This window comes from Scyliorhinus torazame, chromosome 14 (assembly GCF_047496885.1).
Source record: "Scyliorhinus torazame isolate Kashiwa2021f chromosome 14, sScyTor2.1, whole genome shotgun sequence".
Lineage (NCBI taxonomy): Eukaryota > Metazoa > Chordata > Chondrichthyes > Carcharhiniformes > Scyliorhinidae > Scyliorhinus > Scyliorhinus torazame.
In genome coordinates, this window is record NC_092720.1 from 211,140,012 (window position 1) to 211,162,847 (window position 22,836).

Here is a 22,836-nt window from a genome sequence, read left to right on the forward strand (position 1 = left end):
AGTTCCAGGCACTCACCACCCTCTGTGTAAAAAACGTCCCTCGCACATCTCCTCTAAACTTTCCTCCTCGCACCTGAAACCTATGTCCCCGAGTAATTGACTTTTCTACCCTGGGAAAAGCGTCTGATTATCCACTCTGTTCCTGCTCCTCATACTTTTGTTGACTTCTATCAGGTCGCCCGTCAACCTCCGTCATTCTAGTGAGAGCAAACTGAGTTTATCCAACCTCCCCTCATAGCTAATACACTCCATACCAGGCAACATCCAAGTAAACCTCTTCTGCACCCTCTCCAAAGCCTCCACATCCTTCTGGTAGTGTGGTGACCAGAATTGAACACTGTATTCTATTTAGCTGCAGCATGACTTGCCAGATTTTATACTCAATAACCCGACCAATGAAGGCAAGCATTCCGTATGCCTTCTTGCCTACTTTCTCAACCTGTGTTGCCCCTTTCGGTGACCTGTGTACCTGTATACCCAGATCCCTCTGCCTGTCAATACTCTTAAGGGTTCTGCCATTTACTGTATATTTCGCACCTGTCTTCGATCTTCCAAAATGCATTACCTCACATTTGTTCGGATTAAACTCCATCTGCCATTTCTTCGCCCAAATCTCCAACTGATCCATATCCTGCTGTATCCTCTGATGGTCCTAATCACTATCCATACTAAGAATTTGTCTATATATATGTTTCTGGAACATACCTCTGCATTCACCTGAGGAAGGAGCAGCGCTCCAAAAGCTAGTGATTCGAAACAAACCAGTTGAACTTTAACCTGGTGTTGTAAGACTTCTTACCATACTAAGACCAGCAAAGGCCCCAGCACTGATCACTGTGGAACACCACCAGCCACAGCCCTCCATTCAGAAATGCACCCTTTCACTGCTACCCTCTGTCTTCTATGACCCAGCCAGTTCTGTATCCATCTTCCCAGCTCACATTTGATCCCGTGAGACTTCACCTTCTGTACCAATCTGCCATGAAGGACCTTGTCAAAGGCTTTACTGAAGTCCATGGGACTTCGCTGCCCTACATTCATCAATAATCTTTGTCACTTCCTCAAAAAACTCAATCGAGTTAGTGAGACACGACCTCCCCTTCACAAAACCGTGCTGCCTCTCGCTAACAAGTCCATTTGTTTCCAAATGGGAGTAAATCCTATCCCGAAAAATCCTCTCCAATCATTTCCCAACTACTGACGTAAGGCTCACCGGCCTGTAATTTCCTGGATTATCTCTGCTACTCTTCTTAAACAAAGGAACAACATTAGCTATTCTCCAGTTCTCTGGCTACAGGTGATGTCGCAATGAGGATTCAACGATTTCTATCAAGGCCCCACCAATTTCCTCCTTTACCTACCTCAGTATTCTGTGGTAGATCCCATCCGGCCCTGGGGACTTATCTACCTGAATGTTTTTCAAGATGCCCAACAAAGAACAACATGTGACTCTTTTCGATAATGCAGAACAAGGTGCTGGTTTTGGGTCCTCAGAAATTGCATCTTCTGTTCTAATATAAAGGACAAAAAGACAAGAGCTCTGAAACAGGAAGCCCCCATCACACAGTCCAGGAAAACAATCAGCTATGATGGGAATAGCTCCAAGAAACAGACAGGATGGTGAATTACTAATCCTGCATGAATTGTACGAAGAGTGTTCTGTAGATGCTGATCTCCATCATCCAACAGCCTCCATTAAGGTGCTTCATGTAGATTCCATTGGAAAGGATTTAGAAATCATATTACATCAGCTCCCTCCAAGTCACTCCCCATCCTGACTGGGAAATATACCGGCCGTTCCTTCAGTGTCCAAATCTTGGAGCTCCCTCCCTAACAGCATGGTGAATGTACCTACACCTCAGGGACTGCAGCAGCTTCAAGAATACAGCTCAGCACCACCTTGTCAAGGGGCAATTAGGGATGGGTAATAAATGCTAGTCTTGCTGATCATGCCCACATCATGTTAGTTACAACAACCAATAATTAAGTAAACATTCTCCACATGAATGTCTTATTATTCATTCACTCATGGAACCTAAAAATTCTTGGGAGGATTGATGCCGACAGCCCTGTCTCAATTAATATCAGTGTGATAGTGGGTCAGACACTGCCCTTTCCCCTCTGGGACTGGGTGGGACAGTGGGTCAGACACTATCCTTTCCCCCATCTGGGACTGGGTGGGACAGTGGGTCAGACACTATCCTTTTCCCCATCTGGGACTGGGTGGGACAGTGGGTCAGACACTGTCCTTTCCCCCTCTGGGACTGGGTCAGACGCTGTTCTTTCCCTCTCTGGGACTGGGTGGGACAGTGGGTCAGACACTGTCCTTTCCCCCTCTGGGACTGGGTGGGACAGTGGGTCAGACACTGTCCTTTCCCCCTCTGGGACTGGGTGGGGCAGTGGGTCAGATACTGTCCTTTCCCCCTCTGGCACTGGGTGGGACAGTGGGTCAGACACTGTCCTTTCCCCCTCATGGCACTGGGTGGGACAGTGGGTCAGAAACTGTCCTTTCCTCCTCTGGGACTTGGTGGGACAGTGAGTCAGACAGATCTTTTACTCTGAGTTTATAAACTCAGATTTACTCTGGTCTGTTAAACCTGCCTCATTACACATTGCCATGTCCAAAGTAGCCTAATTCCTGGTTTGATTCACAACATATTGTTCTAGGAAGCTGTCCCAAATAAACTCAATGAATTCTTCCTCATGGCTTCCTCTGTCAATTTAATTTTCCCAATCTCCATGAAGATTAAAATCATCCATGATTAAAGTCCTGCCTTTATTAAATGCTTGTGCCTAGAATCTGAGGAGGTACGGGAGGCCTTAAATTTTGCTTCAGTATTCAGTGGAGAGAGGGATCTTGTTGCTCATATGAACAGCGTGAACCACGTTAATAGTCTCAAACAGGTCGATATTAAGAAGGAGGATGTGCTGGAAATTTTGAAAAGCATTAAATCAGATAAGTCCCCTGGGCCAGACGGGATATACCCAAGCTTACTACAGGAAGTGAGGGAGGAGATTGCTGCTCCATTGGCGATGATCTTTGCGTCCTCACTCTCCACTGGAGTAGTACCGGATGATTGGAGGGAGGCGAATGTTGTTCCCCTGTTCAAGAAAGGGAATAGGGAAATCCCTGGGAATTATAGACCAGTCAGTCTTATGTCTGTGGTGAGCAAAATACTGGAAAGGATTCTGAGATTTATGATTATTTAGAAAAACATAGTTTGATTAAAGATAGTCAGCATGGTGGGCTAATAGCTGGCTTGTAAAGCATGGTAGCATAGTGGTTAGCACAATTGCTTCACAGCTCAGGGTCCCAGGTTCGATTCCCGGCTTGGGTCACTGTTTGTGCGGAGTCTGCACCTTCTCCCCGTGTGTGCGTGGGTTTCCTCTGGGTGCTCCGGATTCCTCCCACAGTCCAAAGATGTGCAGGTTAGGTGGAGGCCATGCTAAATTGCCCTTAGTGTCCAAAATTGCCTTTAGTGTTGGGTGGGGTTACTGGGTTATGGGGATAGGGTGGAGGTGTGGGGTTGGATAGGGTGTTCTTTCCAAGAGCCAGTGCAGACTCGATGGAATGAATGGCCTCCTTCTGCACTGTAAATTCTATGAAATCTATGGCTTTGTGAGGGGCAGGTCATGCCTCACAGGCCTCATTGAATTCTTTGAGTATGTGACGAGACACATTGCTGAAGGTCGGGCAGTGGATGTGGTGTATATGGATTTCAGTAAGGCATTTGATCAGGTTCCCCATGGTAGGCTCATTCAGAAAGTTAGGTGGCATGGGATACAGGGAAATCTGGCAGTCCGGATACAGAATTGGCTGGCTGAAAGAAGACAGCGACTGGTATTGGATGGAAAGTATTCCGCCTGGAGGTCGGTGACCAGTGGTGTCCCACAGGGATCTGTTCTGGGGCCTCTGCTCTTTGTGGGTTTTATAAATGACTTGGATTATTCGGCGATCACAATCTCAGATCATGCCCCGCACTGGGTTGACCTGCAGGTTAGCAGGGAGAGTAGCCAGCGCCCGCACTGGACGCTGGACGTGGGACATTTAGCTGACGAAGAGGTGTGTGGGCGGCTGTGGAAATGTATTCAGAACTAAATAGAAGTCAATGACACGGGTGAAGTTTCGGCAGCGGTGGTCTGGGAGGCATTGAAGGCGGTGTTTAGAGGGGAGCTGATCTCAATAAGGGGCCCACAGGGAGAAGGTGGACAGAGCAGAGACGGATAAAGCAGATATTGCAGGTCGACATGTGGTATGCGGAGACCCTGTGGCAGTGCTTTTAATGGAACAACGGAGGATACAGGCCGAGTTTGGCTTGTTAACTACAGGGAGGGCAGTGGAGCAGCTGAGGAAGTTGAGGGGGGGTGATCTATGATCACGGGGAGAAGGCCATCAGGATGCTTGCACAGCAGCTTAGAAAAAGGGAGGCAGCCAGGGAGATGAGGAAAGCAAAGGATGGGGACGGGAAACTGGTAGGAGATTCAGCAGGGGTGAATAAGGCGTTCAAGGAGTTTTACAGTCGGTTGTATGAGTTCGAACCCCTTGCGGGGCCTGAGGGGATGAGGCACTTCTTAGGGGGGCTGAACGTCCTGAAGGTGGACGGGAGGTTGGTTGAAGGGCTGGGGGCCCCGATCGGGTTGGAGGAAATAGCTGAGGGACTGAAGGCCATGCAGTCGGGTAAAGCCTCGGGGCTGGATGGGTACCCAGTGGAGTTCTATAAAAAGTTCTCTGGGATATTGGGGCCACTGTTGATGAGGACATTCAATGAGGTGAGGGAACGTGGGGTGCTTCCCCCGACAATGTCACAGGCCACGATCTCATTAATCCTGAAGCGGGACAAGGACCCGGAGCTATGTGGGTCCTTCAGGCCGATATCCCTATTGCCTGTGGACGCCAAACTGCTGGACAAAATCTTGTCCTCTAGGATTGAAGACAGTGTTCCAAACGTTATTGGGGAGGACCAGACGGGATTTGTTCAGGGTAGGCAGTTGGTGGCCAATGTAAGAAGGTTGATCAATGTGATCATGGTGCCCCCAGAAGGTAGGGATGTGGAGGTAGTGGTCGCAATGGATGCAGAGAAGGCTTTTGGCCGGGTAGAATGGGACTACCTGAGAGAGCCACTGGGACGGTTCGTATTTGGGCGGGGCTTTATTGACTGGGTCAGGTTGTTGTATCAGGCTCCGGTCACGAGCGTACAGACAAACAGGTCAACATCGGACTATTTTAGGCTGCATCGGGGAATGAGACAGGGATGCCCCCTCTCCCCACTGCTGTTCGCGTTAGCCATAGAGCCGCTGGCAATTGCGCTGCGAGCCTCAAGGGGCTGGTCCGGGGGGGAGTGGAACACAGAGTCTCGCATTACGCAGACGACCCTGTCCTGTATGTTTCCGACCCACTGGAAGAGATGGATGAAAGTATGAGGATTCTGGGGGATTTTGGCTGGTTTTCGGGATATAAACTAAATATGGGGAAAAGTGAGATGTTTTGCTGTCCAGGCAATGAGGCAGAAGAGGCGATTGGGGGAGCTGCCGTTTAGGGTGGTAGGAGGAAGCTTTCAGTACCTCGGCATCCAGCTGGCACGCGAATGGGAACGGCTTCACAAGTTAAATTTGGCCCGATTAGTAGAGCAAATGAAGGCCGATTTCCGAAGGTGGGGCGTGCTCCCGTTGTCACTAGCTGGGAGGGTGCAGACAGTGAAAATGACGGTCCTCCCGAGATTCCTGTTTGTGTTTCAGTCTTTATTCTGCGGTCCTTCTTTAAACGGGTTAATAAGGTGATCACTGGCTTTGTATGGGCGGGTAAGACCCTGCGAGTAAAAAAGGGGATGCATGAGCGGAGCCAGGGGAGAGGGCGGGCTGGCACTGCCAAACTTCAGTAATTATTACTGGGCGGTGAACATAGCCATGATCAGGAAGTGGGTGGTGGGGGGAGGGTCGGTATGGGAGCGTGTGCAAGGGCACCAGTTTGGGGCATTGGTAATGGCGCCTCTGCCGTTCCCGTCGACAAGGTACTCCACCAGCCCCGTGGTGGTGGCGGCCCTGAGGGTCTGGGGGCAATTGAGGAGGCATGTGGGAGCGGAGGGAGCATCGGTGTGGTCTCCAATCTGTAATAGTCACCGATTTGCCCCCGGGAAGGCTGGATGGAGGGTTCCGGAGATGGCAGAGAGCAGGGATTGAGAGGGTGGGGAATATGTTTATTGAGGGGAGCTTTTCTAGCCTGAAGGAGCAGGAGGAGAAATTTGCAAACCGCTCCCTTCCCGCCCCACTTTTCCCATTCCCCTCTCACCGAGCTGAGCTACTATTGATGTTTCCCATGTCTCCTCTCGCTCTATATCCTGCACTGCTTGTCCATCTCTAACTTCTTTCTCAATCATGTGGAATTGTTGCTGAATTCCCTCCCATATTCCCGGATCCTCTCCCTGAGGGGTCCCGCCTCGGTTCCTCCCGGAATAACCCCTCAGGTAATTGCATGTCTCGGCCCGTCATTAACTTGAAGGGTGGAAATCCGGGATTTGGGTTTGGAGTGGCCGGTAGGTACATCAGAATTCCCGGAGAGACTGTTCCCTGCCTTCCCCGGTTTCCCGAATTTCCTTTGCTGTCCATGTTTTAAGATTCATTCTCGCAACCATTCCACAGCTTTGTGGGTGATGGGGTTTGTGGAATTTCTGCTCAATCCCCGTCTGTTTGCTCACTTCCCTGACAATATTCCCGGGGAACTGAGTGCCCGGGTCTGGCTCCATTTCAGTTGGAACTCCCCATTTTGGGATTCTTTCTCCCGCGAGTATTTTAGCCGCAGTCAAGGCAGAGCAGCCCCGGGTGGGGAATGCTTCCATCCATCTGGCGAACTGATCGATTATTACTAAACAATCCCTCTTTCCCTCTGATGGAGGGAATGGGCCGCTGAGATCGGTTTGTGTTTGTTCCCAGGGTCCCTAGGACGGGGTTGGTGGTGAAGTTTTATTCCCGTTGCTTTTCCAGGGTTATATTGGGCACAGGTAGTAACTGGGCTGTGTCCCTTCCTAACCCCTCCCACCACCAGCACCGGCCCATCAGGCCCAACATGTTATTCCGGCCGGTGTGTTGTGTCCCGTGGGAAACTCCCAGTCACAGTTTCTGATACTTTTCGGGGCAATTACCTTTCCTTTTTCCCTCCAGACCCCATCACTATCTGGGATTGCTCCCCATTCCCCCCACTCTGCCTTTGAACTATTGTGTCCATTCAGTATATTCACTTCTGTCAGGCTGGAGACAGCTACACTGTCCTCTCCCTCCGCTTCTTCCTGTGCCGCTGTCTCTGGGGCTACTCTGTCTGTCTGATCATTTCCTGTCTGTTCAGGGCTTTGCATTCTCCTGTGGCCTTTGATTTTAATAACTGCCGCCTCCTCTCTCTTGAATGTTTGGGTAAGTTCTGGATCAGTGTTTCCTGTGGGAGCGGCTGCCCACCAGAGCTGACGTCCCCTCGCCCACTCCGGGCTCCCGCACAGTCATGTCCTGCACCAAAGGCACAGCGGCTCTCGGTGGAGATATTGACTCGCCTGCCCCTGGATAGTCTCAATGCTTCTATCAGGGCCGCTAACTCTGCTCCTTGGGCTGATTTACTGGCCGCTACCCGGCCGCTTGCCTTCAGGAACCCGCCTTGGGCCACTTCCCATCCTGTTCCCGGGTCCCCGGCTGTTATTTTCCGGGATCCATCCACAAATAACGTTATCTCCGCCCCTTCCAGGGGTTCCTGCCTCACTCTGTCCACTTCCTCATCCCCTGTCTCTGTATCGCAAACATGATCCTCGCCTTCAACATTCAGATATCCTGGGGGTTATTCCCATCATCACTGACTGTGGTCATCCGGCCATTGGGGGGCAGTAGCAGACTCGCCCATTGAGCTCTTCTGACATCAGACCCGGGCTTCAGCCTCCCCAGATTGACCATTTGCACGATGCCATGTTCCGTGTGTCAGACTATTTCCCCCAGCACCGTGAGCGGTTCCCTCCCTTTCACTGGGCAGGCTGCACAGTCCATTGCTGGAATGGATCTGCTCAGCCCCACAGCGACTGCTGATCGCGGGTTAGAGTAATAAGCTGCAGCTCGCTCCCAGTGTCCGTGTAGCTGCCTCACTGCAGCAGTGCAGTCATTTCTGTTGTTGGGACAGTATCAATGGAATGGGCCACTCAAATCTGGCAGCACTAACGTTGGAGCTGTTGCCATTCGCCGTTTAATGGGGTAAATGTCCCCTCACACTCCTCTGTCCATTCTGCCCTTTGTCATTCCTCACTTGAAGCTCGGCCCCCTTTTCCCAGATTGGGAATGGGGCTGACTATTCCCGCACAGTTGTTTATAAAGTTCGGGCAATAGTTAAACAGTCCCAGTAACTGCCGGAGCCCTCGGACAATCCGGGGAATTGGAAGGGCCGAATGGCCTGTTTCCGTTCAGGGGGCGATGTCTTGGATCCCTGAGAAATGAGCTAACCCGGGTAGGTGACTGTTGCTTGTCCCACTTGAGCCTTTGTAGGGTTAATTTTTAGTCCTGCGTCCTCGCTGACTCGCAGTAATTGTATTAACTCCAGAGTGTGGCTCCTATGGCCATCGGAGGTGTAAAGGAGGTCATCCACGTCTTGCAGTAAAACTCCCCCTGTCCCTGTAAAATCTATTTCCTCAATGGCTTTGGCCATATTGGGTGGAATCTCCCCGGATTGGTCTGAAACTCCTGTGGGACTCGGGTCCAGGTAAATTGTCCTTCCCTCATTGTGAAGGTGAATTTAGATCGGGAACCACGTCAGGAGGTATTGCCCAGAATCCGTTGGAAATATCCAACCCGGTGAAAATCCTGTGTCGTGGATGAAGGGAATTCAATCTGGAAGATGGACTTGTTCCAATTGGATGAATGCGGGTGGGGGGGGGGGGGTGACTACATTCAAAATGGTTTAGTCAATGGTCAGTCTGTCCGACCCATCAGCATTTCCCCCCTGGCCAAATAGGTGGGTTGGTGCAGGAGATTGTTTCTAAACTATTCCCTGTTCCTCTAAATCTCCTATTATATCCCGACAGCCCTGAGGGATTCTGCAGCAATAGGATATTGAATCTTAGAATCATAGAATTTACAGTGCAGAAGGAGGCCTTTTGGCCCATCGAGTCTGCACCGGCTCTTGGAAAGAGCACCCTACCCAACCCCACACCCCTACCCTATCCCCATAACCCAGTAACCCCACCCAACACGAAGGGCAATTTGGACACTAAGGGCAATTTAGCATGGCCAATCCACCTAACCTGCACATCTTTGGACTGTGGGAGGAAACCGGAGCACCCGGAGGAAACCCACGCACACACGGGGAGAACGTGCAGTCTCCGCACAGACAGTGACCCTAGCCGGGAATCGAACCTGGGACCTTGGAGCTGTGAAGCAATTGTGCTAACCACTATGCTACCGTATTGTCGCTCAGCCTGACGTAAAGGGCCAGATATCATAGAATCCTGCAGTGCAGAAGGAGGCCATTCAGCTCATCGAGTCCGCACTGACCCTTCGAAAGAACACCCACCAGGCACATAATCCCTGTAACCCCATCCAACCTTTGGACATTTAGGAGCAATTTAGCATGGCCATCCACCTAACCTGCACATCTTTGGACTATGTGAGATTAAAATTGTCACACGGAGTTCTACGTTGGTTTAATCATACAATGAAATAAATGCAAACATCTCTGTCAGACACAAACCCATTCAAGCACTTGGTGGTCTTTGAACAAGGAGGTTTTGATATACATTTAAAGTATAATCCTACTGATGTTTGCCTGCCCAACTTTGTAGACTTGGCTTGAGGAATATCTACACTGGAAAAACCAGCACCTGTGAACAAGAGAAAATATTTGGCTGTTTCTATTTTAGTTGAAGTACAGCAAGAATCTGCCACCTTGGGTACACTGTGGAAAAGCACATCCCCTGACTGCTTCCCCTGTCTCTGCATTTGCTTAATACCTGTTACCTCACCAATCTTATACAGCACTGGGAACAAAATGAAATGGCTGGGGAAAGATACGTGAAATTAACTCTTGTCTGTTTCTCTCTCCGAAAGATGCTATTGTGTATTTCCAGCATCTGTTTAATTCCAGACATTTCCTACAAATGGGATGTCGTACTGGCCATTGCGGTGGATGCCTTCAGGTAGGAAAATGCAGCAGCCAAAAATCTGCAAATAGTGAATGAAATGAACGATCTGGTAATCATTTTCTTCAATGGGACAAGGTGAGGGATGAAGAGAATTGTGTTGCTCCGTTTTGTTTTCAAACCTGAAACATTAACTTGAGCCGAACGTGGCATTGATTGAATTGCAAGGGACAGAATGTCTGCAGATTCGCAAACTGAGCAACTCGCAGGAAGCTACAAACAGGAGCAAGTTACTCAGACTTTTCTGTCTTTTGAGTAGATTGTGTGTGGTCTGTATCTCAAACCCATTTCCTCACTTTCACTTCAATTCACCATCACCGGTAGGAAACAGATTTGTGGTTAATGTATGTTTTTTGAAGAGCAGGGTGATTTTTGGTGGAGCTCCCAGGGTTCAGTGTCAGGACCCTAGTTTCCCCTGATAGAATTTACTGACCTAGGCCTTGGTGTACGGGCTCAATTTCAAAACTTGCAGTAGATACACAATGTTGAATCATTGTGACTTGTGAACGGGGTAAAATTTCTCCAGGACATAGACTGGTTGGTGGAAGAGGCAGTGGTGTGTGAAATTCAGTGCAGAGAAGTGTGAAGTGATTCGCTTTGGTAGGAAGAACATAGAACATAGAACATAGAAAATACAGCACAGAACAGGCCCTTCGGCCCACGATGTTGTGCCGAACCTTTGTCCTAGATTAATCATAGATTATCATTGAATTTACAGTGCAGAAGGAGGCCATTCGGCCCTTTGAGTCTGCACCGGCTCTTGGAAAGAGCACCCTACCCAAACTCAACACCTTCACCCAACACCAAGGGCAATTTGGACATTAAGGGCAATTTATCATTGGCCAATTCACCTAACCTGCACATCTTTGGATTGTGGGAGGAAACCGGAGCACCCGGAGGAAACCCACGCAGACACGGGGAGGACGTGCAGACTCCGCACAGTCAGTGACCCAAGCCGGAATCGAACCTGGGACCCTGGAGCTGTGAAGCAATTGTGCTATCCACAATGCTACCGTGCTGCCCTTGAGAACAAATAAATCTACACTATATCATTTAACCGTAATCCATGTACCTATCCAATAGCTGCTTGAAGGTCCCTAATGTTTCCGACTCAACAACTTCCACAGGCAGTGCATTCCATGCCCCCACTACTCTCTGGGTAAAGAACCTACCTCTGATATCCCTCCTATATCTTCCACCTTTCACCTTAAATTTATGTCCCCTTGTAATGGTTTGTTCCACCCGGGGAAAAAGTCTCTGACTGTCTACTCTATCTATTCCCCTGATCATCTTATAAACCTCTATCAAGTCGCCCCTCATCCTTCTCCGTTCTAATGAGAAATATGAAGATACAGTATAAAATAAGGGGTCCAATTGTAGTGTTGCTACAGGAGCAGAGGGACCTGGGCACATATGTAGATAAGGGAATGTGACAAGAGAGTTTGATAGAGCCATTAATAAAACATACATAACACGAGTCTTTATCATTGGGTCATAGAAGAGCAAGTGAAATATGATACATTTCTATAGAAGATTGGTTCTTCCTCAACTGGAGCATTGTGTGGAGCATTAAGAGACTCACACTTCATGAAACATATGTGACGATATTTGAGAGCGAGAGTGCAGATAAGATTCACGAGATTGGATCCGGAGTGAGGCGCTTCCCTGACATTGATTGATTGGAAAATAATGTGACTGTTTTCCTGAGACAAGAGGTTTGGAGAATATTTGCTGCAGGTCACAGAATCACCGAATCCTGACAATGCAGAATGAGGCCATTCAGCCCATCATGTCTTCACCAACCCTCTGAAAGGGCACCCTAGCCAGGCACACTGGCCCGTCCCGTTCCATAACCCTGTAACCCACTTTTGTGAGGGCCATGTTTTTGTAGAGTCAGACAGAAAGTAACTTTATTTACACCAATATGTACACGGTGCCTCACGGTGCTGAGGACCGGGGTTCGATCCCGGCCCTGGGTCACTGTCTGTGTGGAGCTTGCACATTCTCCTCGTATCTGCATGGATTTCACCCGCACAACCCAAAGATGTGTAGGGTAGGTGGATTGGCCACACTAAATTGCCCCTTATTTGGAAAACATTTACTTTAAAAAAACAATATCTTCAGAGTACCAGCAGTTCACTACTGATTCCTTCTCCAGCCAGCACCACCCTGGCCAGCTCTATTTATATAGCTCTACTGCTAATGATTGCCCTACCCTCCACTCATTGGGGAAGCTCATATTCCCCAAGGATTATGGGATAAATGAAAATGAAAAAAATGAAATGAAAATCGCTTATTGTCACAAGTAGGCTTCAAAAGATGTTACTGTGCAAAGCCCCTAGTCGCCACATTCTGGCGCCTGTTCGGGGAGGCTGTTACGGGAATTGAACCGTGCTGCTGGCCTGCCTTGGTCTGCTTTCAAAGCCAGCGATTTAGCCCTGTGCGCGGCGGGGTTTCCTGTACGGGCTGCTGCTGCACACCATCCACCTCCTTGCCCTTGCCCGCCATTTAGAAATGCCTTGGCGTGCCTCGTTGCGTCTGGCAGTGGAGGTCCCCACTGGAAGTCCCTCTACGGAGGTGTCCTCCCCCTCAATCTTGGTGACCTGTGGTGGAGGGTGATGCATGCAACACTACCCTGTAACCACCATTTGCACCTTTTCACAGATGCCCAAGAGCCCTGCCATTTTTGCAGTCTTGTGGAGTCTTTGAGCCACGTCAATGTTGAATGTTCCAGGCTGCACTCTTTTTTGGTTTCTTGACAAATCTTTCATTGTAACTTTGTTTGCACTTCAGCCCCACACTCCTAATCTACGGGTACCCAGTATGGAGAGGAGGGGGGAAGATGGAGGACCTCATCATAAACCTGCTCCTGGGCCTGGCCAAACTCGCCATTATTAATAGATCCTGGTGGCAAGCAACCACGGGGGTCGTCCGACCGGACTGTCTGCCCCTCTTCAGCGGCTTCATTCGCAGCAGGGTGCCCTGGAGAGGGAGCATGTGGTGTCCATGGGCACACTTGAGGCCTTCCGTGCCTCTGGGCACCACAGGGGTTGGATTGCTTCATCAACCCGTCTCTGCACATTATGATTTGACGATCTGAAGTTTCCGTTGGTCTTTGTTGTTCTCAGACAGCGCCCCTACCAGCAACGGCCCCTTTTAATTTGTCCCTGAGTTAATTTTTGTTATTCTATTAAGTTGATTGGACCCTAAAATATATTATAGGATAACCAGTTGGATCCAACCAATAGGATCCGGGCAGATTATAATACCCACCTAACCTTTCGACCCTAAAGTGCAATTTAGCATGGCCAATCCACCTGACCTGCACATCTTTGGAGTGTACAAAATCCTGATGGATCCGGACTGAGGAGTTTGGAAAACTGTTCCCATTGGTGAAAGGTTGGAGAACAAGACGGCAGAGAGTTCAGTTAATTGGGAAAAGAAACAGTGAAGACCTGAGAAAGAAATTATCTGCAACCAAACAAATCTGGAACTGGAATGTTCTCCAACATCACATTGCAGATTCTATTTACACACTAGTTGCTGTCAATTTCTACATTGAATGATTTTTCTCCAAGTATTACATTGTGTTTTAAAGCGATTTGGATTCTCTGGAAATGTCAAAACCGCACTAGAACAGGGGCAGCCTTCCAGGGAATATCCTTGTGGGAGAGGATTAGCCAGAACACCTGTCACTCAGACTGAGGGAGGTGGGTTTTTTGGGCAGTAGGGATGTGGATTGGCCAGAACACCTGTCACTCAGACCTGCACTTCAGCCCCACACTGGGTGGTTTTTTTTTGAACGGTAGGGATGTGGATTGGCCAGAACACCTGTCACTCAGACTGAGGGAGGTGGGTTTTTTGGACAGTAGGGATGTGGATTAGCCAGAACACCTGTCACTCAGACAGAGGATGGACGTTTTTTTCAGACGGTAGGGATGTGGATTGCCCAGAACACCTGTCACTCAGACTGAGGGAGGTGGGTTTTCTGGACAGTAGGGATGTGGATTCGTCGGAACACCTGTCACTCATACTGAGGGAGGCGGCAGAGTTCCTGGGCATCAGGCAGTCGGATTGGCCAAACTGTCTGTTGTTATGTTCTCAGTCTGGACAGATGGTGAGGTCTTTGTAGTTCAAGTGACCAGAGAACATACGGCTTTGTAAATTAACAAAACAGTTCATTAACTAACTAAAACATTAAAAGCTTTCTATGATGTCTACTATGATTATAGTTGGCTATGACAACTAAATATGAACAACTATGATTAACTAGTGTTAATTACTGTTGACTCAGCAGTGACTCGATATGCGACTGGACTGTCCGTCTGCTATCCATGTTCTGCCTCACATGTGTCTGTGTTCCAGTAATGTTCTCCTCTCATCACGCCACCTGTGGTCGGATGCAAGAATTGTAATCTATACAAACAGGCACTAATGTTTATATATAGTTTGGTTATTATATTACATACACAAACGGTATTCTACACATCATTACATCTGTCACTCAGAGAAAGGGAGCGGGCTGAGGAGGATGGGGAATCCGATTAATAGAATCATAGAATTTACAGTGCAGAAGTTTGCATTCGGCCCATCGAGTATGCACGGGCCCTTGGAAAGAGCAACCTACCTAAGCCCACACCTCCATCCTGTTCCGTAACCCAGTAACCCCACCCAACATTTTTGGACACTAAGGGCAATTTAGCATGGCCAATCCACCCAACCTGCACATCCCTGGACCGCGGGAGGAAACTGGAGCACCTGGAGGAAATCCATGCAGAGACAGGGAGAACGTGTGGACTCCACACAGACAGCGACCTAAGCCGGGAATTGAACCCGGGACCCTGGAGCCGTGAACCAACTGTGCATTTTTTGCACTGACTATCGCTCAGACAGAAGGAGGCAGGCTTACTGACCCTGTGGAATTAGATTGGCTAGATTGCTTGTCACTCAGGCTGAAGCTGGCGGATTTACCTACTCTGTGTAATTGGATTGGCTAGACTGCCTGTCGCTCAGGACCTCGGCAGCTGAAGGTCCAGCTCCCAATGGGGGAGTGACTAAAATCAGAGATATTCAAGATGCCAGTAGAGGAGAGCAGGATTCTCGGCAGGTTGTGGGGTCAGTTACTAAGGGTTGAACATTAAGTTCCAGGTGTTTTCAGCCTTTGTCTTTGTTCCACAAACTTTGTTTGTAAAACAGCAAGTGGACAGGCTAAATGTTTCTCTTCTCCTGTGATTTGTGATATCCCGGTTACTAATCTGTTATCAGACTGTGAACCTTTTTCAGGACATGGGGGTTTCCATTCTCGCCTCTAAATTTCCAAGTTTTCCCTTTCTCAGTTATAGAAACGTGATTAATATTTCACTTTGTGCATTTTCTCGATGATGATTAATGCTGAAAATGTGACCATTTACATACATTCTAAAATCTTCTAACAAACAAATTTATTGCATCTTTTTTTAACATACAGGATTAGTATGAGACTCGCTCACTCTCAGTATCTGCAGTACACAACGTGGAGAGAAATGATAAACTCCATTAACCCCAGTAAAACTCTTCTATTCATTTTCCTGATTTTAAATCCAGTTGTGACGGGACTAAAGGGTCTCCAAGGTCCCAGATTAAATATTCACTTTGCTGGTTGTTAATCCTTGGGAATCTCTCCATTCCCATATTTGACTCTCTGTGGGCTCCTCTGGGTGAGTGTCTGAAGCCATCAGCACCGTGTGTCAAAGCAGTGAAGGTATCTGTATAACCAGAGGAATAGAGCACCAATCTCAGGATGGGAAACCCAATTTGTCGAGGAGACTGGACTGGTCCCGTCTGTCATTCTGGGGAACATTTTTTATCATTGTTTAGCGGGAAGACATTCAGACATTAGAGAGCAAGTGTTAAACGGCAGAGAATCTGGTTGGTGGAATTGGACACTTTCATCAAGAGGAGGGGCTGCAGAAACTGCGAGTCTGCACTGGATAAGGGAGGTAGTGTGATCTTATTGAAATGTTTAAGTTTCAAAACAGAAGGGAGAATGTAAAAATCCACAGGTTTAACACAGTCACAGAGTCTAGATCAAAGTCAGTATAGTTTTAAATCTAGAATAGGGAGTTTGGATTGAGTGAGGTTGATTTTTTGAGTGACTCCATTGATGGAGCAGGTAGTGAACCAGTGAAGCCACTGCTCACTCTGTGAATTTGCTCAGAGGCCCAGTCCATTCTGAGGCCTGATCTTCAGAACAATATCACTGTCCACTTTCCCACGGGGTTGCAGTGTGGGAAGATGTTCTGTGGTTCCTGAGGAGGGGGCAGGGGACAGGAAATCCTCCTCTGACTCCGGTGAGGGGAGTGGGGGTGACATGAATATACAGCGGGGGTGAGAGAGGGAAAAGAGCGGCGAGCAGCAGTAAGAAAAATCTCAACTCCTGGTTACAGAGAAATCAATACACAATAGGGGAAAATAGACCTTGAACTAAAAAACTGCCCTCATTTCCGCAGTGTGACCCAAACATTTCAGAACCAGTGGAATTTTTAAAAAACAATATTAAATTACTAACATTTCAAACATACAACCCAACAAAGGAAAACAACAAAAGACCCAGACCCCCCTCCACCCCTTCACCAAAAGACCCACTCCCCCCCCCCCCCCCCCATCCCAGCACCTGATGGTAACCAGCTCTTTCAAATGTAATATAAACAAACACCATCTCTTGAGGATCCCCTCGCTCACACCCCTCAAAATAAATGTTACCGTCTCCAAATACAGGAACCCCATTAACTCCCCTAGTCATACCAACGCACAGGGTGGAGAGTCTGACCTCCACCCCAACAGGACCTGTCTGCGAACAATCAGCGAGGTGAAGGCTAAATTATCTGCCCCCGCTCCCATCTGTCACTCCGCCAAGTCCGACACCGCCTACAACATCGAGGAAGGGGGAGCTACTGGCAATGTTGGAAAAACCTTCTTCGGAAAATCCCACACGGCACATACCTAAAGACCTCTCCCTGCAGAATCCCAAACTTCTCCCTCAACTCCTCCAAGCTGGCGAACCGCCCTTCCAGAAATAAGTCCTTCATCTCCATTAACCCCCACTCCTCCCATCCCGAAGCCTAGCATCCAACCTCACCGGCTCAAACCCGTGATTCCCACAGATCAGCATCAACATCGACCCTGCCCCGAACCTTTTTAAAAAACATTTTATTGAGGTATTTATGGTTTTACAACAACAACAAAATAAACAATGTACATGAATTTATAAACCTAGTGCAAAAGCCGTCTTCCTCCCTTACAGGTCCCACCTTTATTAACCCCCTACTCTAAACTAAACTAAGCCCCAACCTTCCCCTTCTGCTGACGGTTAATTTTCCCCAAAGAAGTTGACGAACGGCTGCCACCTCCGGGCGAACCCTACCATTGACCCTCTCAAGGCGAACTTGATTTTCTCCAAACAGAGAAAGCTAGCCATGTAAGTTAGCCAGGTCTCCGTCATCAGGGGCTTTGAGTCCCTCCAAGCTAATAGTATCCATCTCTAGGCTACCAAGGAAGAAAAGGCCAGAACATCTGCCTCTTTCTCCCCCTGGATTCCCAGATCTTCCAACATTCCAAAAATCGCCACCTCTGGACTCGGTGCCACCCTTGTCTTCAGCACTTTGGACATGAAATCCGCAAATCCCTGCCAGAATCCCCTCAGCTTCGGGCATGCCCAGAACATGTGGACATGATTCGCTGACCATCCCACACACCTTGCGCACCTGTCTTCTATCCCAAAGAACCTGCTCATCCGGGCCACTATCATGTGGGCCCGGTGGACGATCTTAAATTGTATCAGGCTGAGCCTGGCACATGTTGTGGATGCATTGATCCTACTCAATGCATCCGCCCAGAGATCATCCTCAATCTCTCCACCAAACTCCTCTTCCCACTTGCGTTTCAACTCCTTGATCTGCGTCTCCTCTGACCCCATGAGTTCCTTGTAAATGTCAGAAACCCTCCCTCCTCCCATCCACACACTGGAAACTACCCTATCCTCTATCCCCCTTGGTGGTAGGAGCGGGAAGGTTGAAACCAGCCTGGGTAGAAAGTCCTTCCCCTGCAGGTACCTAAACTCATTTCCCCTCGCCAATCCAAATTTCTCCACCAGCTCCTTCAGGCTAGAAAAGCTCCCCTCGATAAACATATCCCCCAACCTCTCAATCCCTGCTCTCTGCCATCTCCGGAACCCTCCATCCAGCCTTCCCGGGGGCAAATCGGTGATTATTTCAGATTGGAGACCACACCGATGCTCCCTCCACTCCCACATGCCTCCTCAATTGCCCCCAGACTCTCAGGGCCGCCACTACCACGGGGCTGGTGGAGTACCTTGTCGACGGGAACGGCAGAGGCGCCGTTACCAATGCCCCAAACTGGTGCCCTGGCACACGCTCCCATACCGACCCTCCCCCCACCACCCACTTCCTGATCATGGCTATGTTCACCGCCCAGTAATAATTACTGAAGTTTGGCAGTGCCAGCCCGCCCTCTCCCCTGGCTCCGCTCAAGCATCCCCTTTTTTACTCGCGGGGTCTTACCCGCCCATACAAAGCCAGTGATCACCTTATTAACCCGTTTAAAGAAGGACCGCGGAACAAAGATGGGGAGACAGTGAAACACAAGCAGGAATCTCGGGAGGACCGTCATTTTCACTATCTGCACCCTCCCAGCTAGTGACAACGGGAGCACGTCCCACCTTCGGAAATCTTCCTTAATTTGGTCTACTAGTTGGGCCAGATTAAACTTGTGTAGCCATTCCCATTCCCGCATCACTTGGATGCCCAGGTATCGAAAGCTTCCCCCTACCACCCTAAACGGCAGCTCCCCCAATCGCCTCTCCTGCCCCTTGCCTGAACCACAAACATCTCTTTTCCCCATATTTAGTTTGTAGTCTGAAAACCGGCCGCATTTCCCCAGAATCCTCATAATTTCTTCCATCCCCTCTCGTGGGTCCGAAACATACAAGAACAGATCGTCTGAATAAAGCGAGACCATGTGTTCCACTCCCCCGCGGACCAGCCCTTCCAGCCCCTTGAGGCTCTCAGCGCTATTCCCAGTGGCTCTGTGGCTAACGCAAACAGCAGTGGGGAGAGGGGGCATCCTTGTCTGGTCCCCCGATGCAGCCTAAAATAGTCCGATGTTGACCTGTTTGTCCATATGCTCGCAACAGGAGCCTGATACAACAGCCTGACCCGGTCAATGAAGCCCCGCCCAAATCCAAACTGCCCCAGTACCTCCCACAGATATTCCCATTCCACCCGATCAAAAGCCTTCTCTGTGTCCATTGCGACTATTATCTCCACATCCCTACCTTCTGGGGGCATCATAATTACATTTAACAACCTTCTTACGTTGGCCACCAACTGTATACCCTTAACAAATCCTGTCTGGTCCTCCCCAATCACGTCCGTAACACAGTCTTCAATCCCAGTGGACAAAGATTTTGGCCAACAGTTTGGCGTCCACATTTAGTCGGGATATCGGCCTGTGGGACCCACATAGCTCCGGGTCCTTGTCCCGCTTCAGGATCAATGAGATCGTGGCCTGTGACATTGTCGGGGGAAGCACCCCACGTTCCCTCGCCTCATTGAATGTCCTCATCAACAGTGGCCCGAATATCCCTGAGAACTTTTTATAGAACTCCACTGGGTACCCTTCCGGCCCCGGGGCTTTACCCGACTGCATGGCCTTCAGTCCCTCAGCTATTTCCTCCAACCCGATTGGGGCTCCAAGCCCTTCAACCAACCTCCCGTCCACCTTCGGGAATTTCAGCCCCCCTAAAAGGTGCCTCAGCCCGGGCGTAACTGGGGGTTCCGACCCATACAGCCTGCTGTAAAACTCCTTGAACGCCTTATTTACCCCTGCTGAATCTCTGACCAGGTTCCCGTCCCCGTCCTTTGCTTTCCTCATCTCCCTGGCTGCCTCCCTCTTTCTAAGCTGCTGTGCAAGCATCCTGCTGGCCTTCTCTCCATGCTCATAGATTGCCCCCTCGCCTTCCTCAGCTGCTCCACCACCCTCCCTGTAGTTAACAAGCCAAACTCTGCCTGTAGCCTCCGTCGCTCCCGTCGAAGCCCTGCTTCTGTGGTCTCCGCAAACCTCCTGTCGATCTGCAATATCTCCTTCACCAGTCGGTCCGTTTCTACTCTGTCTGACTTCACCCTGTGGGCCCGTATCGAGATCAGCTCTCCTCTAACCACCGCCTTCAATGCCTTCCAGACCACCGCTGCCGAAACTTCACCTTTGTCATTGACTTCCAGGTAGTTCTGAATACATTTCCTCAGCCGTCCGCACACCTCTTCATCAGCTAAAAGTCCCACGTCCAGCCTCCAGTGCGGGCGCTGGCTACTCTCCCTGCTAACCTGCAGGTCAACCCAGTGCGGGGCATGATCTGAGATTGTAATCGCCGAATACCCCGTGTCCACTACCCCCGTCAGTAAAGCCCTGTTCAAAATAAAAAAATCAATCTGGGAATACACTTTATGCACGTGTGAGTAGAAGGAGAATTCCTTCACTCTCGGCTGCCCAATGGGTCCACCCCCCCCATTTGCTCCCTGAACCCCTTTAGCTCCTTCGCTATTGCTGGCACCCTACCCGTCCTTGAGCTCGACCGGTCTAACCCAAGGTCGATAACTGTGTTAAAATCCCCTCCCATAACCAACTTATGCGAATCCAGGTCCGGGATCTTCCCCACCATCCTCTTTATAAACTCCATATCATCCCAATTTGGCGCGTACACATTCACTAGTACCACCGGCAGTCCTTCCAGTTTCCCACTGACCATAATGTACCGACCTCCCACATTAGCAACTATTCTTCCCACCTCAGATACCACTCGTTTATTAATCAGGACCGCGACCCCTCTAGTCTTCGAGTCCAGCCCCGAGTGAAAAACCTGTCCGACCAATCCCTTCCTGAATCTAATCTGATCAGTTACTCTAAGGTGCGTTTCCTGTAACATTACCACGTCCACCTTCAGTTCCCTCAAGTGCGCGAACATATGTGTCCTCTTAACCAGCCCATTTAGCCCTCTCACATTCCATGTGATCAGCCTAGTTGGGGGGTATTCCCACCTCCAACTCCACTGCTGTTTGATGTTCCTCCTGCTCAGCCTGCGTCTTCTCTACTTTCTGGATCGCCCGATCTTGGGCATCCAATCTTAGTTCCAGCTGGACAATCGATTGTTTAATCAGATCAAAACATTCCTGCTTCTGCTTGGCGTAGCACTCCTGTACGAACCGTATCAGCTGCTCCGACGACCGCTGGGTCGTCAAGCCAGGACTCCGGTCGTCTGCCATGCTTTCTCCCGCTGCAGCTTCAGCCCAAGCCTTCTCTGTTCGTCTGTTTCTTCCTTTGCAAGCACTTCTAGTCTGCCTCTCCATGCACTGATGTGGGAATCCACTCCACAATTGCCTTCACCATTAATTTACCGAATCAGGTCCGATAAAAATCGGGGAAAAAGGTCCAAAGGTCCGACCCGAGTGGGAGCCACCAAACGTGCGACCTACTCCTTCACAGCCGCCACTGGAAGTCCCGACGCTGCCCCTAACCTAAAGTGCTGCCGAAATTGCCTCCATATCTTCAATGTGGCCACCACCACCGGACTCCTTGAATATTTCCCCGGGGCAAACAGGAGCGGCGCCGACGCCTGCACCCACAACCTCGACCCCTTACAAGAGCCTGCCTCTATCCTCACCCACAAGGCCTCAGGCTCCTTACCCCAACCCCACACCTTCTCAGTGTTCACCCAATAATAATACATCAGCTTTGGAAGGGTCACGCCCCCTGACTGCCGCCCTCTCTGAAGCACCATCTTCCTAATCCTTACTACCTGACCTGCCCAAACAAATGACAAAATCAAGCGTTCCACCCTCATAAAGACGGGTAGGCACTGAAATAAAAATAAAAAACACTGAAATAAAAATTCAGTCACGAAGCCGGGCCTAGTCTCAAGGCACCTGCACTCCCAGATACTGAAAGTGGGTAGTCACCACCTGAAACGGCAAACCCCCCAAACCAGCTCCCGTCCCTGGAGAAGACACCAGAAATCACTCACTCTTTTCCAGATTCACCTTACAACCTGAAAAAGCCCCGAATCTCCTGATCTTCCCCAATCACCTGCGGGAGGCACTCCTCCAACCAAAGTGCCAGCATTTTTGCCAGGATCTCCACTTCCACATTTAGAACAAAGAACAAAGAAAAGTACAGCACAGGAACAGGCCCTTCGGCCCTCCTAGCCTGTGCCGACCATGCTGCCCGTCTAAACTAAAATCTTATACACTTCCGAGGTCCGTATCCCTCTCTTCCCATCCTATTTATGTATTTGTCAAGATGCCCCTTAAACGTCACTATCGTCCCTGCTTCCACCACCTCCTCCGGTAGCGAGTTCCAGGTGCCCACTACCCTTTGTATAAAAAACTTGCCTCGTACATCTCCTCTAAACCTTGCCTCTCACACCTTAAACCTATGCCCCCTAGTAAGTGACCCCTCTACCTTGGGAAAAAGTCTCTGACTCTCCACCCTGTCTATGCCCCTCATAATTTTGTAGACCTCTATCAGGTCACCCCTCAACCTTCTTAATTCCAGTGAAAACAAACTAAGTTTAGTCAACCTCTCCTCATAGCTAATGCCCTCCATATCAGGCAACATCCTCGTAAATCTCTTC

The 22,836-nt window shown here is 49.5% G+C and overlaps 1 protein-coding gene and 1 long non-coding RNA gene across 2 annotated transcripts in view; one reads left to right on the forward strand and one right to left on the reverse strand.

Annotated features, from left to right (window-relative positions):
• The window catches only part of LOC140390449 (butyrophilin subfamily 1 member A1-like), a 273,313-nt gene that overhangs the window by 98,165 nt on the left and 152,312 nt on the right, over nucleotides 1–22,836 (forward strand). The window lies entirely within an intron of this gene.
• LOC140390467 (uncharacterized) overlaps nucleotides 1–22,836 on the reverse strand; it is a 58,880-nt gene that overhangs the window by 16,761 nt on the left and 19,283 nt on the right. The window contains exon 3 of the long non-coding RNA XR_011934651.1: nucleotides 14,438–14,544. This is a non-coding gene — a long non-coding RNA (uncharacterized lncRNA). The remainder of the gene's footprint in view (nucleotides 1–14,437; nucleotides 14,545–22,836) is intronic.